This window comes from Dama dama, chromosome 20, assembly GCF_033118175.1.
Source record: "Dama dama isolate Ldn47 chromosome 20, ASM3311817v1, whole genome shotgun sequence".
Lineage (NCBI taxonomy): Eukaryota > Metazoa > Chordata > Mammalia > Artiodactyla > Cervidae > Dama > Dama dama.
This window is the reverse complement of record NC_083700.1, coordinates 117,249,284-117,262,859: the sequence shown is the minus strand read 5'-3', so window position 1 is coordinate 117,262,859 and position 13,576 is coordinate 117,249,284. Positions and strand designations below refer to the sequence as shown.

At 45.1% G+C, this 13,576-nt stretch overlaps 1 long non-coding RNA gene across 2 annotated transcripts; it reads left to right on the top strand.

The window, feature by feature from the left end:
• The first annotated feature begins 4,907 nt into the window (after positions 1 to 4,907).
• LOC133041713 (uncharacterized) lies at positions 4,908 to 13,280 on the top strand. 2 transcript variants are annotated; one of them, XR_009689302.1, is made up of 5 exons: positions 4,908 to 5,134; positions 7,098 to 7,114; positions 7,314 to 7,408; positions 9,417 to 10,711; positions 11,659 to 13,280. It is a non-coding gene; the product is annotated as an uncharacterized LOC133041713 (long non-coding RNA). The 2 variants fall into 2 exon arrangements; XR_009689303.1 differs by lacking the exon at positions 7,098 to 7,114.
• Positions 13,281 to 13,576: the final 296 nt, after the last annotated feature.

Here is a 13,576-nt window from a genome sequence, read left to right as displayed (position 1 = left end):
TACAGTAGGTCTTTGTTGTCCACCTAGTTTATATACAGTAGTGTGTGCATATTGATCCCAAACTCCTAATTTACCTCTCCCCACATCCCCCGTGATCCTCTTTGGTAACCATAAGCTTGTTTTCTATGTCTGTGAGTCTACTTCTGTCTTGTAAATAAGTTCATTTGTATCATTTTTTCAGTATTCCACAAATGTGATATCATACGATGTTTGTCTTTTTCTATCTGACTTACTTCGCTTAATATGAAATCACCATATTCATCCATGTTGCTGCGAATGGCATTATTTCATTCACTTTCATGGCTGAGCAGTTTTCCATTGTACATATATTCCACGTCTTCTGGAGCAAGCACTTCTTAGAATATACAACTTGACTTACTTTAAAAGAACAAAACTTGTGAGTAAACCTAAGTTTTTTAGAGATGGAGAATTTCTCTGTAAATGTTCATATATCATTTATTAGTATTTAATAGATTAGGATTTTGAGGCCAAGAATAGTAGGTGAAATTGGTGTGTGCTTTTGTTTTAGGTCACTTACATCAAGTTCTGACAGCAGGGTTAAATTATATTCACAAAATACAGATGTCTTCTGTTCTTCTATTCTTGATTCTCTAAAACTATGTGGTACTTTTGTAGCCAGTTGTTCTTTGCTTGCATAGCTTTTACATGATTTTCAGAAGTAATTCTCGAAAACTTTTACTTTATAGCCTTCCTTGCTCATTTTTCTTTTGCTTTAGTTGCTTTAATTAATGGTCTTGACAAGTCATATTTTTCCAAAAAGTAGTCAATTTCTTGAATATTCTAAAATATTTGAAGTGTATATAAAGGGGTTTACATTCATTTTTTTTGAGTGGGTATAAGATAATATGAAATATACATCAGACCTGCTGTCTGACACAGAACTCCTAAATGTCTTAAAGGTTCCTGGGTGATAGAAATGCTTTTGTTTTGTTTTATTTATATGTTTTCTGAAAGTGTTAATTTATTTTTTTCCTGGTAGGCAATGGTTACTTGCATAACACACACTTTTCAGGATTATTGCTAAGGTTTGTTAGTACAAGTCTATGTTCCCTTTATTTTAAGGCTTGTGATTAGTTTCATATCTCTCTCTCTCTCCCTCTTTCTTTTTTTTCTTTTTTTTTTAGTTTCAGCTCTAATACATGCATTTTTTGTGCCTTGGCTGAATGCCCCACATATTCAAGGAGGTTTCTTCACTCTAGCTGGTGGGGATTCTCAGTCCCACATGATCGTTGGACATTATTCAATGCATTAGAAATTTATACATTTTCCTGCAGTGGAATAACATAGGCTAAGGTTATGCATTACATTGTTTTTTGTGATGTCAAGATGTAACTGAATATTAGTGTTTATTCCAATGTGGACCAGTAAAGTGTGTTATAGTACCTCATCCATTCAGTGGACTGAATTGCAGAAAATAGTGTCCCAAGAGAGAGTTTTCCCCAAGATATTGTCAGCTGAATATAAGCACGATATAATAAAATATTGTGCACAGTATACTACCATTTATGTCTTTAAATGTGGTTGTGTGCTAAGTCATTCAGTCATATCTGACACTTTGTGACTCTGTGGACTGTAGGCCCACAGGCTTCTCTGCCCCATGGAGATTCTCCAGGCAAGAGTACTAGAGTGGATTGCCATTTCCTTCACCAGAGGATCTTCCAGACCCAGGGATTGATCCCGAGTCTCTTCTGTCTCCTGCATTGGCAGGTGGGATCTTTACCACTAGCACCACCATGTAGAATGAAGAAGAAACAGATATTCATTGCTTGTGTCTGCATAAATGGCATTCTGGGACATCTCTCCTGGTCCAGTGGCTAAGACTCTGCACTCTCATTGTAGGGGCCTCAGTTCAATCCCTTGTCAGGAAACTAGACCCCACATGCCACAGCTAAGAGTTCCCATGGAAAATGTCCCACAGGCCACAACTAAGACCTGGCACAGCCAAATAAATAATTTGTAAAAAATTCAAGTCTCTGGAAAGATTCCTGGGAAATGAAACACCATGACTGACTGTGAAAGGAGGAAAAACGTAATATAAAATATTTTATATTTTTAGGTTCTTGAACCTTGTACATGTATTATAAATTTCTCATAAATGTCAAAACATTATAAAAAATGTTAAAGCTCTAAAGAGTAAAGCTCATAGTGTTATTTCTAACAACTGAATGAAAGTCAAGTTTGTTTTATCAGAAAGATTATATCTGGCTTCTCTAAAACATCTTCTCAGGCTTTTTCCACACTCCCCAGACAGTGGTCCATATGGCACTGTCTGGATTCTTGTCATAACTTGAAGAGAATCTTTTACACTTTCTGGGTCCTTGATGTCCGGCAAATGAAGGGGGACATCATCACGTTCTTTGCAGCAGGAGCCCACTTAGGTGGCACCAACCTTTACTTCCCAGTGGCGCAGTACATCTACAGAAGGAAAAGTGAGGGCGTCTACATTAGGAATCAAAGAGAACCTGGGAGAAACTTCTGTCGACAGCTCATGCCATTGTTGCCACTGAAAACCCAGCTCTGTCACCGTTGCTTCCTCCAGGAACCCTCGGCAGCGAGCTGTACGGCAGTTTGCTGCCGCCGCTCCTGTGGTCGGCCATTTCACTCCTGGAGCCTCCACTAACCAGACCCAGGCAGCGTCCAGGAGCCAAGACTCCTGTGAACTTCTCACCATCTGTCTACGTGACAGACTCTCCTCTGCATTCTGGAGACGACCCATTCCCGGCACAAAGGGAGCTCAGTCGGTGGGTCTGATGGCGGATGCTCACCCGGGCAGCTCTGCCCGTGCGCGGCACCGTTTCCTGTGAACACTCGGGAGGTCGTGTCTGATCGCCACGTCTGCACATTCTGAAGAGATTAAAAGGGAAAGGCAGGTGGCAGTGAGCAGGCTCTGACCAAGGAGGACGTCACGGTGAATGGGTGACGTCAGCAACTGAGTGCAACGCTGCTCCATCTGAGGTGGTGGCCTAGTCCACAGGCGGGCAGGCGAGCTCGCTGCCCACTCCGCAGTGCCCCCGAGGGCTGGCCTGCAGCGCCCACTGCTCAGGCCACGGGGTGGGGAGGGACAACACGGAGTGGGCTTCGGCTGGTCTTGCACAGGCTCTTTTCTTGGGTGGGGCTGTGCTGGGTCCTTGCTGCTGCACGGGCTTTGCTCTGGTTGCGGTGAGCGGGGCGCACTGTCTGGTTGCGGGGCACGGCCTTCCTCTCGCAGCGGCTTCTCCTGTCATGGGCTGCCGAAGTGGCAGAGCGTGGGCTCAGCATCTGTGGACCCCAGGCTCTAGAGCACAGGCTCAATGACTGTGGTGCAAGAGCTTAGTTCCTCTAACGCACGTGGGATTCTCCTGGACCAGGAATTGAACTCATGTCTCCTGCATTGGCAGGAATCTTTACCATGAGCCATCATGGAAACCCCACAAACTCGTAAAATGGAAGTAGGTTGACAGAAAATAAACAGTTTATAAATAAATAAATATGTCTACTCTTGAGAAGGTTCTGTGACCGTTGATTTTTTCTTTTCACATAAGAGGAAAATTTCCTAATTCATAATTCATTATGTTCTTCCCTCAAACAACATTTACCACTGCTAATTTTACTAGCTAAGCTCGATCCAATTTTTAAAATACTTTTCTCCCACTTTCCCCTATGCACTGTACATTCATTATGAACTGAGATAATATTTTATCATTGCTCAGTCACTCAGTCATGTCCAACTCTTCCTGACCCCATGAACTGCAGCACACTGGGCTTCCCTGTCCTTCACCATCTCCCAGAGACTATACTTATATACTTCATGTGGATAGGATAATCATTTGACTTCATAATTGAATTATTTCTCTGAATCTGACGTATTAATACGCTAGTAAGATATAAAACACTTGACTGACTTCAGCATAATAAAGAATATTAGAATCAGGTGACCATATCTTAAGACTGATTATCAAACCAGCAGCCATGTTGATGAGGAGCAGTGACACATGCCGGGACATTTTATGTGGTGAGAGAGTGGAGCACTGTCCTCAGGGATTTAAAGGGCTGTTTGAAAACAGAGTAAAACTAGGCTCAGCGGTTGGACCTCATGGGAGTCACTTCCCCAGGACACATAGGAGGGAGTCCTGAGCATCTTGAGTGCCCCACAAGGTGGTCTGAAGTGGTGGCCAGGGCACCCCTCTGTGTATCAGTGGAGATGGTAGTTGTATTGTGTGTCTGTACAAGTCTGTATAAGTCTGATCTGGCATGCAGAAAAGTAAATTTGACTAAATGGCAGATGACCTCAGCTCTAATAATAAGATCTTTTCTTGAATCAATTTGTTTCTCCTCTCAGCTCTTCATCCCAAAGGAGTTACTCTACATGAGACCCATTCTCTTTTAATTCCATTCTTCAAAGCCTCAAACTTTGTAGCTTTTTTTCAGTATCTGTCCATGGTTATTCCTCAGACAAGATAAGCAAGAGTAAAATTTTCTCATTGGGCTTTAAAGATAAACAAATACCTTTAAAATTAGACATTCTAAAACTTCTAAATTCATTCATGTTCTCACATTAGTATGTTCAATCCTAAGTCTGTAATGAGCATTTTTACCTGATTCAAACACAACTCTGGAGAGTAGATTGGTGGTGGGACTTCACAGACCACTGGAATCTTGAACTCTTGACAGTTAGATCTCCTTTTACAGAAATGTTAGCAGCCAATAGAACAAGGAGCATATAGTGCCAGCTTACAGGGCTGACAGCAAGGAAAAGACAGTTTATTGATGACAGAAAAGATCTACCTTCTGACAAGCAGTCGCCTCTCACGGTGGGGCAAACCGGAAGTGCCTGCAGACGCAGAGACGCGCGCGCAAGGGGCAGGACGCTTCAGCCACGTCCGTTATCAGCACAGCCGGAAGTGGGTCCTTACTTGACTGACTCGTGCTTCCTGTCTCTTTAGCTCCCTCGAGCTTCGGGGCCGCTCTGCTGAGTTGGACTCCCCTTTGCTTTTCCTAGATCTCCTTGGGGCCTTCTCACAACGCCCGGCAGCAGGCAGGAAGCAGCAGGCCGTTGGGCAGGGCTGCGCCTGTAACTCGCCTGGCAGCCGTGCGGCTGGGACAGCGTGCTGAGCGTCCACCGTCCCTCTCAGGGGTGAGGCTGTGATGGGACCAGAGGTTGGAATGGGAAGATGGAAGGGCTGCCTTTATTTTCTTTCACTCCCGGGCCAGGAGCTCTTAACCTGAGGGATTTGGAGAGCCCAGGGAGCCTGTGGCCACCCTGAAGTGATGCATAAAATGCGTCGGTGCACAAGCTTTTGTTCAGATAAGATTAAATGCCCTGGATTCACCCCTTCAGAATATTTTATCATTGTTCCTAGTCTGTCCAGATCCTGTGCATTGGAGCAGAACACTGCTGCAGTGATTTCATCACACTTCCATTGCTACCAGTCCCTAGTAAACCCAGCTTTCAGAATCAAGAGAATCTGGTGGCTGACAAGGCTTAAAAACATCCTATGAAGTACCTAGAATCAACAGCATTTGATTGTACTCTACTGAAACATTTTAAGGTCTAGTAGTTTGCTTTTCACTTTTGAGCTGGGTCAAATTGTTTCCAAACAAGAGAAACCAAACTTTATAAAGTCTATGTGTCTGACCAGGGTTACAGGGCACAAACTAGTTTAGAACAGGGCCTAGGTTGACCTGAGATTCTGTCATTATCAGAAATTAAAGTAGCAATGAGCATTTGCAACACAAACACCAAAAGCATTTTATTACTGGATAATTTGGATTGGGAAGATTCCCTAGATGCCGAGGTCCAGCCCCGACACGACCAGGAATACCCAAGGGATGAGTGGCATCGGCGAGGAAGAAGACAGACACACACAGAAGGTTGAGTAGAAGAGGTAGCTTTTTTTTATTTTTAGGATAGCTCAGTTTGTACAGAATGAACATTTCCTCTCCCCTAAGTCACCACATATTACATCCGATATAGTTTCATGCATCTGTCAATATTTTTCTTTCCCATGTTTTTCCCCTATGCATTCATCTAGAATGTTTCTGATTACAGGGTTTATTTTTTAAAATCCCGTACATAGTCTTCTTGCCTCAATGGCCTAACATTTTCACTCTAACAAAAACAATGTCCTACAAATCTCAGGTACAGTGTAAATTCTTTGGACAATAAAACAATACATGGGAAGGGTCACAGTAACATGTTTGACATTTCTGAGAATAGTACCATGAGAAAAACCTGATATTTTTCTTTACCTGAAACCACAAAGTCTCAATTTACAATGATTAACTATTAAACAGCAAAAACACCTCTAAAGCAGCAAAACACCTCTATTAATAGTGAGATAATGGCAGTGAAGCTGGTTAATATAAATCTCTTGACATCTATGTACCCCATTTCCTAACTCTACAAAAATGCCCATAATATCATGTTGTTTAAAGAAAGGGAAACAATAAACAAATAGCAGCAAGGAAATAGCAATAATGAAAACCCTCTCAACCAAGGAGCAAGTAAACTGATGCAGTACATCTACTTCTAAATCTAAATGCCTCTACTCTTTTCTATTCTAGAACATTATAATCTTTTAAGCAAGCAGCCAGACTATACCTCTGACCTTTTCTTTGCTGACTTGATGTTTATGGTCATGTCCTGAGCCAGAGCAATCATGAGCATTTCCAAAAAAGGCTTGGACTTTTCCAGGGAGGCCTTATTACTATATATTATATTTCCAAAAATTAATAGAAAGCCCAACAACAGTAAGACAGAAGGAAGAAAGGGACATACCGGGCCCCCGGGACAACCTCGAGGGGAAGAGCTGCTTGCAGATTCCTTTCTCATCCTGGCGGCTCCAGAGGGGACATATTGGGCCCCTGGGGCAGCCCCGTGTGAGAAAGAGCTGCCTTGCAGGTTCCTCTCTCATCCCGTGACCTTGTCACGGTTTGGGCACACCCTGGTGGCTCCCAACACCTAGAGAAGGGAATGGAAACTCACTCCAGCATTCTTGCCTGGAGAATTCCATGGGCAGAGGAGCCTGGCGGGATTACAGTCCAAGGGGTCACAAAGAGTCGGACATGACTGAGTGACTTTCACTTTCTTTTTGCAGTTTGGATCTACAAAAAGGTAAAGTCTTTTCTGTGGTTATTTGTAAATCCTTCCTATAGATTCAGTTAAATGGCTTTGTGTTCTGAAATTGCTCCCAAGACATTGATCTGGACTTCATACACGTATGTACAAAATGACTTTGTTTTCTGTGCAATGGTGGTAAAACAGTTAAAAAGCAAGCAAAGAAGCCAAAGCCGGTGAACTGTTTTTTAAACAGGCTGAAAGTGCCACCTACTGTCCACTCCGTAGAAATGCCCAAAGAATGTAGTCTGAGCCTTATGGACTGAGAGTCACAGGAACTAGGAATTTAAGGTAAGTTAGACTCACATCTAACTACACTTTCTACTTATATGCTATTTATAACGAGTTATGTCATCATATTTATGCTCTCTCCTGAGCATTCTCAATATTTGCTTACAGAAAGTAAGATATTGAAAATCTTTGAACTGTGGCAGTTGTAAGAAACATTATCAGGCTATCATACGCTTTCCACAGGTTCAGATTATCCAACACCAAAATGCCTTTAGAATTCTGGAGCAAAAATGCTCTTTGCCACTTTAACTCCTAGTAAGGGCTGAGGCCCAGAGCTCCTTGAGTGGCAGCTCCTGCTGGGGACTCCACTGTATATATTTTGCATGTGTTTAAGAGATGACAGAAAAAGAGAAAGCTCTAAAATGGCAAAAGCTTTAAGGTACACCAAAACGGTGGTTTTCAATGTTAGTTTGAGTGTTTTGTTTTTAATGAAATAATCCATTGTCGGACAGGCCAAAATAACTTTTGAGAATAAAGTGTACATATTCTTCCCCTCAGAGATATTGGCAGCCAAATTAGTTAAGACAATTCTTTAATATGGGCCTGGCATTAATTCTGGCTTGCCTTGGACAGGTAACTGATTTCCAGGCTGACTTAAGCCCAGCAAGTGTTCAAGGGATGTTCTAGTGACTGGAGGAGACAGCAGTGTGCAGCCCGCATTTCATTGATTGTGCTGCTTGTGTGCTCATTCTGTCATTAACCCTTCAGCCAATATTCAATCTCTTCCACATAGCTTATCATTTGTTTGACTCTGAAATATATTGGTTCGGTTTTTATGATAAGCTAGTCCTGTACAATCATATGTAAAGTGTTTATTTAATACAAACAACATACACTCTAGTTCAAGTTCATCCTGAATTAAAAGTACACAGAAAAAAACTGGATAATTTAGAGTAAAAGTAAAATTTCTCTTTCATCCCTATCAAGGTGCCTGTGGTTCATTTGTATATATTCCTCCAGCTTTTTAAAAAACATTTTCATATATATATATATATATATATATATATTTACACAGATAACGTAGTATCATGTTTTAGTTCAGTTAGACAAATAATGTGTGTTGTTTTACAACTTGCTTTTGTCATGTAACAGTATGACTTTGAGGTGTCACCATTTCCTGTTTGGGGGAATATAAAAATCTTTGTTTAGAACAATATGATTCTGCTCTAAGCAAACTAGGTTCATCTAGCATCCACATTCAGGGAGATGCAGAAATGTCTTTAGTTGCCCTGCACATCTCAGCATCTGGAAGGGAGGAATCTGAGAGCAAGGAAAGCCTCAGTAATAAACCCCAGGCACCCCGTTAACCCAGCTCTCAAGGAGGAGGGCGGGGCAAGGACAGCTCACTGGCTGGAGGGAGGTCTTGTGATGCCTGCGTCTCCAGCCTGGCTGGTAGCAGCCCAGAGAATCAGGAAGGGAAGGAAAGAGAGCCGGTAGAACAGTGGAGGGCAGTGAACGGGCCTGCTGGCAACAAAGGACAAAGGTCGCAGCAGAGACTGGGGAGGATGAGAGGGTCCCCGGGAGGAGCCGGAGGAGAGACACCTGGAGGAGGCTTCCTCCTGCTCAGCCTCCCCAGAAGGGGCCAATGGGCCGGGTGAGGGGTCACATCCGCTCCCCTCACTAAGACTGTGCAGTTCAGATTGGTCTCAGGAACACACTTCTTTCACTTGAGTGATTCAATTGTGTCTCCCCTGTAATTTCAGGGTCTTCTCTGCCTGCCTTCCCCTCACTTTCCCTCTGGCCTCAGTCTTCATTGTTTTCTGGCAAACAAAATATAGTCAGTAGGAAGAGCTGACGATACAAAAGGCAAAGGCCTGCCTCTGAGGAGTAATATATACTCATATTGTTATGCTAGTTTATTTATATTTATTAATTTAATTTATTTTAACATAATGCTATATAAACATGTATATATAATGCAAGTAAATATTAAATGTGATGTATTATTATTTTATTATAATAATATCTATAAACTAATAATATATATGTTAAAATTAATAATATATAGGCTGATTTAGTTAACGACACCCCTGGTGAGAAGACTAATGAAGACAAAAGAAATCAGAAATCTGAAGATCTTTGGGAACTCCGTGCTCATGATGTAAATGGCGAGACGTGCATGAAGGTTCTTAGCCAGGGGTCCTCACAGGATTTTCCAGGCCCTGTTACAGGTCAACAGGGAACCAGGTAGTGAGTGTCGGGGCAAAGCCCCCAGGCTGAGGCCAGGCCGGGTCTCCCGCCAGTCTCCTTCCTTCCGTGCACCACGAGTGCAAGCGAGTGTTATCACTTCTCCTACAGAATGAAGGTGTGTGTTGCAGGAAAGCTGGAGTGAACTCTCTAGTGACATAAATTTAAAACTACAGCAAGAGGGAGATGGAGGGAGGGAGACAGATAAACAGATATGATGTGCCCTGGCTTTAGTCTATAGTGCAAAATTTATGAAAACAGAAAATGATATTAAAACCGGTTAGTCTTCAGTATTTTTATTGGTGCCTGTATTAAACAATTGATCAGTCATCTAAATATCATAGATTCTAAATCATAAACTAGGATTTTAAAACACTGTGGTTTTCTGTGTTACCAAAATGTACTTTTGAAGCCAATGTCCAAATCATCCAGTGTCTTCTTTTCCTGAGTGTTTGGTCACGTGTTGTTGTCTTTTTAACTTTTGTTTTTTATTTGAGGTAGAGCCCTTTAGCAAAGAGTGCTGTGATAGTTTCAAGTGAACACTAAAGGGAGCAATTCAGCCATACACATCCATGTGTCCTTTCTCCCCCAAACTCCCCTCCCATCGAGGCTGCTACATGACATGGAGATCCATGTGCCAAACAGTGAGTCCTCGTTGATTCTTAACCAAAGCGGACATCTGTTGCATCATCAGAGACCGTATCAGAATGTTTCCCAGAGGTTAGAGAGGAGTTTCCTGGAAAATACTCAGCGCACCCCCTGTTGCCAGATGAAGGCTGTTTATATCTGGGTGCTAGTTTTGAGAGAGCTTGGTGAGCTGGACCAGCTCCTACAGAGATGGAAAGAGCTTGTCACCATCAACATTCCCCAGTAGGTTCAGCCTCCCCCGAATGCGCCCTGAGTCCTGACCGCTGAGCAGGCCAAGCCCGGTCCTCCCTCCGCCCCCAGCGCCTCCTCCCCCAGGGCTGCGGGAGACAGAGGGACTGACCGCTCGTCCCCTCCTACCCCCCACTCCCGGGCGTGGACGAGCCCAGCTCCCTGCTCTGGTTGAAGGAGGAAGAAGGTCCAACAGCAGCCCCAGAAGAAGCGCAGAGGGGCCCCTCCATTCCCAGGACTGTGAGCTCATCGAGCAGGGCCGAGGGGACACGGGGTCGGGAGAAGCCTCAGCGCCAGACACTGTGGGAGCTTGTCTGCTGAACAGACTCAGGGACTGTCTGCTGGCTGTGGGATCTGGGGAACGGGAGAGGTTTGGATGGATTGGGGCTAGATGGGAGGGTTTCTCATGTCTAAAGCACAGGCTGTGTCTCTCTGGGCTGAAAATATTAACCTCTGAGCACTAGATCCCACCAAAAGCAGAGTATTGGTTAGAGGTGTCCTGAGACATGAGAGTTTCTCAGGGAGATGAGAGGAGATGCTAGGAGGATGTGAAATGCCTCGTAGAGCCTGAACCAAACACCCAGGCTTCTGACCCCAGTTTTGGGAGTAGCAGTTTCTTATGCATGTCTCTGGTAGCTCAGATGGTAAAGAATATGCCTGTAATGTAGGAGACCTGGGTTTGATCTCTGAGTCGAGAAGATCCCCTGGAGAAGGAAATGACAACCCACTCCAGTATCCTTGCCTGGAGAATCCCATGGACAGAGGAGCCTGGCGGGCTATAGTCCATGGGGTCGCAAAGCCTCAAACATGACTGAGAGCCCTTTCAGGTGAGGCAGCTGGTGTCCTCGGGCCTGATCAGGGAGGAGCCCAGCTGACTGTTGCTTCTGACAGCCCTGTCTGAGAGAACAGCCCAGACAGGTGCCCTGGGGAGTCAAGACACAGGCTGCTTAGTCAGCAAGACTGTGAGGGGGTGGAGTGTGCACCCCGCGGGCCCTCTCCACATCGCCCCCGTGTGACTGCAGTTCTGAGCTTTGGCCTGAATGCATCATAGACAAGGACCCTTCATAGTCTACCTATTATGAGGTAACAGCTAAAGGAATGTTGCCTATATGCTTATACATAAAGTTCCATCTCTGGGAACCCTGCATCCCAGGTAATGAGCACCAAGCTAAAATAGCTTTGTTCAGTTCACAGGAAACCTCCTGACCAGACTCTCCTGTGAGTCACAGCAGGGAGGCAGAAATGAACACATCCCCTCTGGAGGATGATTGGAATGAAGAAATATTTGACTTTCCTCCCCCCCTTCCCCCCAACACCTTTTTGTATAAATAGAAAAGAAGCCTGAATTCTATCTCAGGTAAGATGGGTCCTTGGTGCAAGAGTCCCGGGTTTCTGAATAAAGCTGCTGTCCTTGCCCCAACAACTCATCTCTCAGTTAATTGGCCTGTCATGAGGTGAGCACTACAAGCTTGGACTCAGTTACAGAAGAGCTGGCACTCTTGCTCTCTCAGGAAGAGTTCTGTTTTCATTCATCATGTATTTGAGTCCCGCTCAGAGCCAGGCCCTAGCTAACTGATCACTCACCCTTGGAGACCCAGCTCAGATCTCACCTGGTCCACAATGCCTTTCTCCATCCCCTGCTCTGCCTGCACCATTTTCTGCCTCACTAAGGACCACTCAAGTCTTTAACTACACTTCAATGAGCTCTCCAGCTTGTAAGCCCTGTGACGACCTCGAAGATGCAGAATGGGGCTCAGAAAATGTGACGATGATGAATGACCAAATCAATGAGCTGGTTAAACACAAACCAGGCTTAGGTCACATTCACCAAAGGTGTCATCTTCTTCTCCCTCCTTCCAGGGCCAGAGTTTCAGGGGAACCTTTACACAGAGCCCAAGAATCTTCTCTGACACGAACCTCATCTAAAACATTACCTGTCTGAATAGATTTTATTTTCAGTTTTATTTCTTTTTACACTTGATGTCACTTCATGACTATTCCACTGAATATTGAGTAACTGAATGATCACTTCCATTTTGTCTGGGCCAAGCAAGCCCAATACAGGTTATGATATTGAGGAGGAGAAGGTCAGGGGAGTGGGGGGTGGGAAACCAATGGAAGCAGGCAGGTCCCATCCCCGTTCCCACAGCCCCACCACACCCACTTGGTCCTTAACCAATCTGACTATGTTTACGAGGGATCAGTTTGTCTCCTCGCTAGATGGTCCATCCTTTAGAGACAGCTGTAGAGGTCACAAGACAAACCTAAGTTCTAAGAGCCCTGTGTGATCCAGGAGCAGTCGCTTGTGCCTTCAGAGGGTCAGTTTCTGACCCACAGTGATGCTCTCCCAGAGTCGAGGGTGAGTTGTGGCCAGCCCTGCTCACCATGAGACGCTGCAGCTCTTGCTCTGCCCTGAAACCCCTCCCTGCAGCCTGGCTGTATTTGAGGGGACGCCTGGAAAAAGCAAGGCTTGAGCGAGTAACAGAAAGTGGGTGCTTCAGGAGCAGAAGAGATACAGAGAAACTTGGTCTCACTGCGGCCACGTCCAACTGGTCCCAGCCTAACGCCGCTTGTCATTCACCCTGAGTGGACATGATCTCCTGGGAGCTCAGAGGACTCTCCTGAGAGCTGGGGATGTGGAGCTCTGGAGGGTGTGGCTGGCATAGCCCCCCACATGAGGCTGGGGCTCTGGGGCTCTGCAACTGGCCCGGGGACTGAAGCTGGCCTGGCAGGTTTGCAGTGTAGACTGTCGGGTGTCTGGCTGAAGCTGCTGGCGTCCACGGTCACACTTCCCCCACCCGTCTGACCGGTTCTGGCCCCAGCAGTTAAGAACGGCTGGTCTGGCGCGCATATGACTGAGACTTGGGAGCTCAGCATGGGAGGTTCTTCCACCTGCCTCTCCTGTCCTTCTCCTGGGTATCTCTCTCCTTCACCACCACTGCCCACCCCATGGAGTTCTCTTCTTAGGCCGCCATGGGGAGGCCTGTGTTGGGTCCTAATCAGGTGGGTGGTATGGAGGGTCCCGAGACGGGGTGTCATGGCTGAGCTGGTGTGCTGTGCTAGCTGGTGGCTCAGGGCCGGTGCAGCAAAGAGGGTCCCTGCACA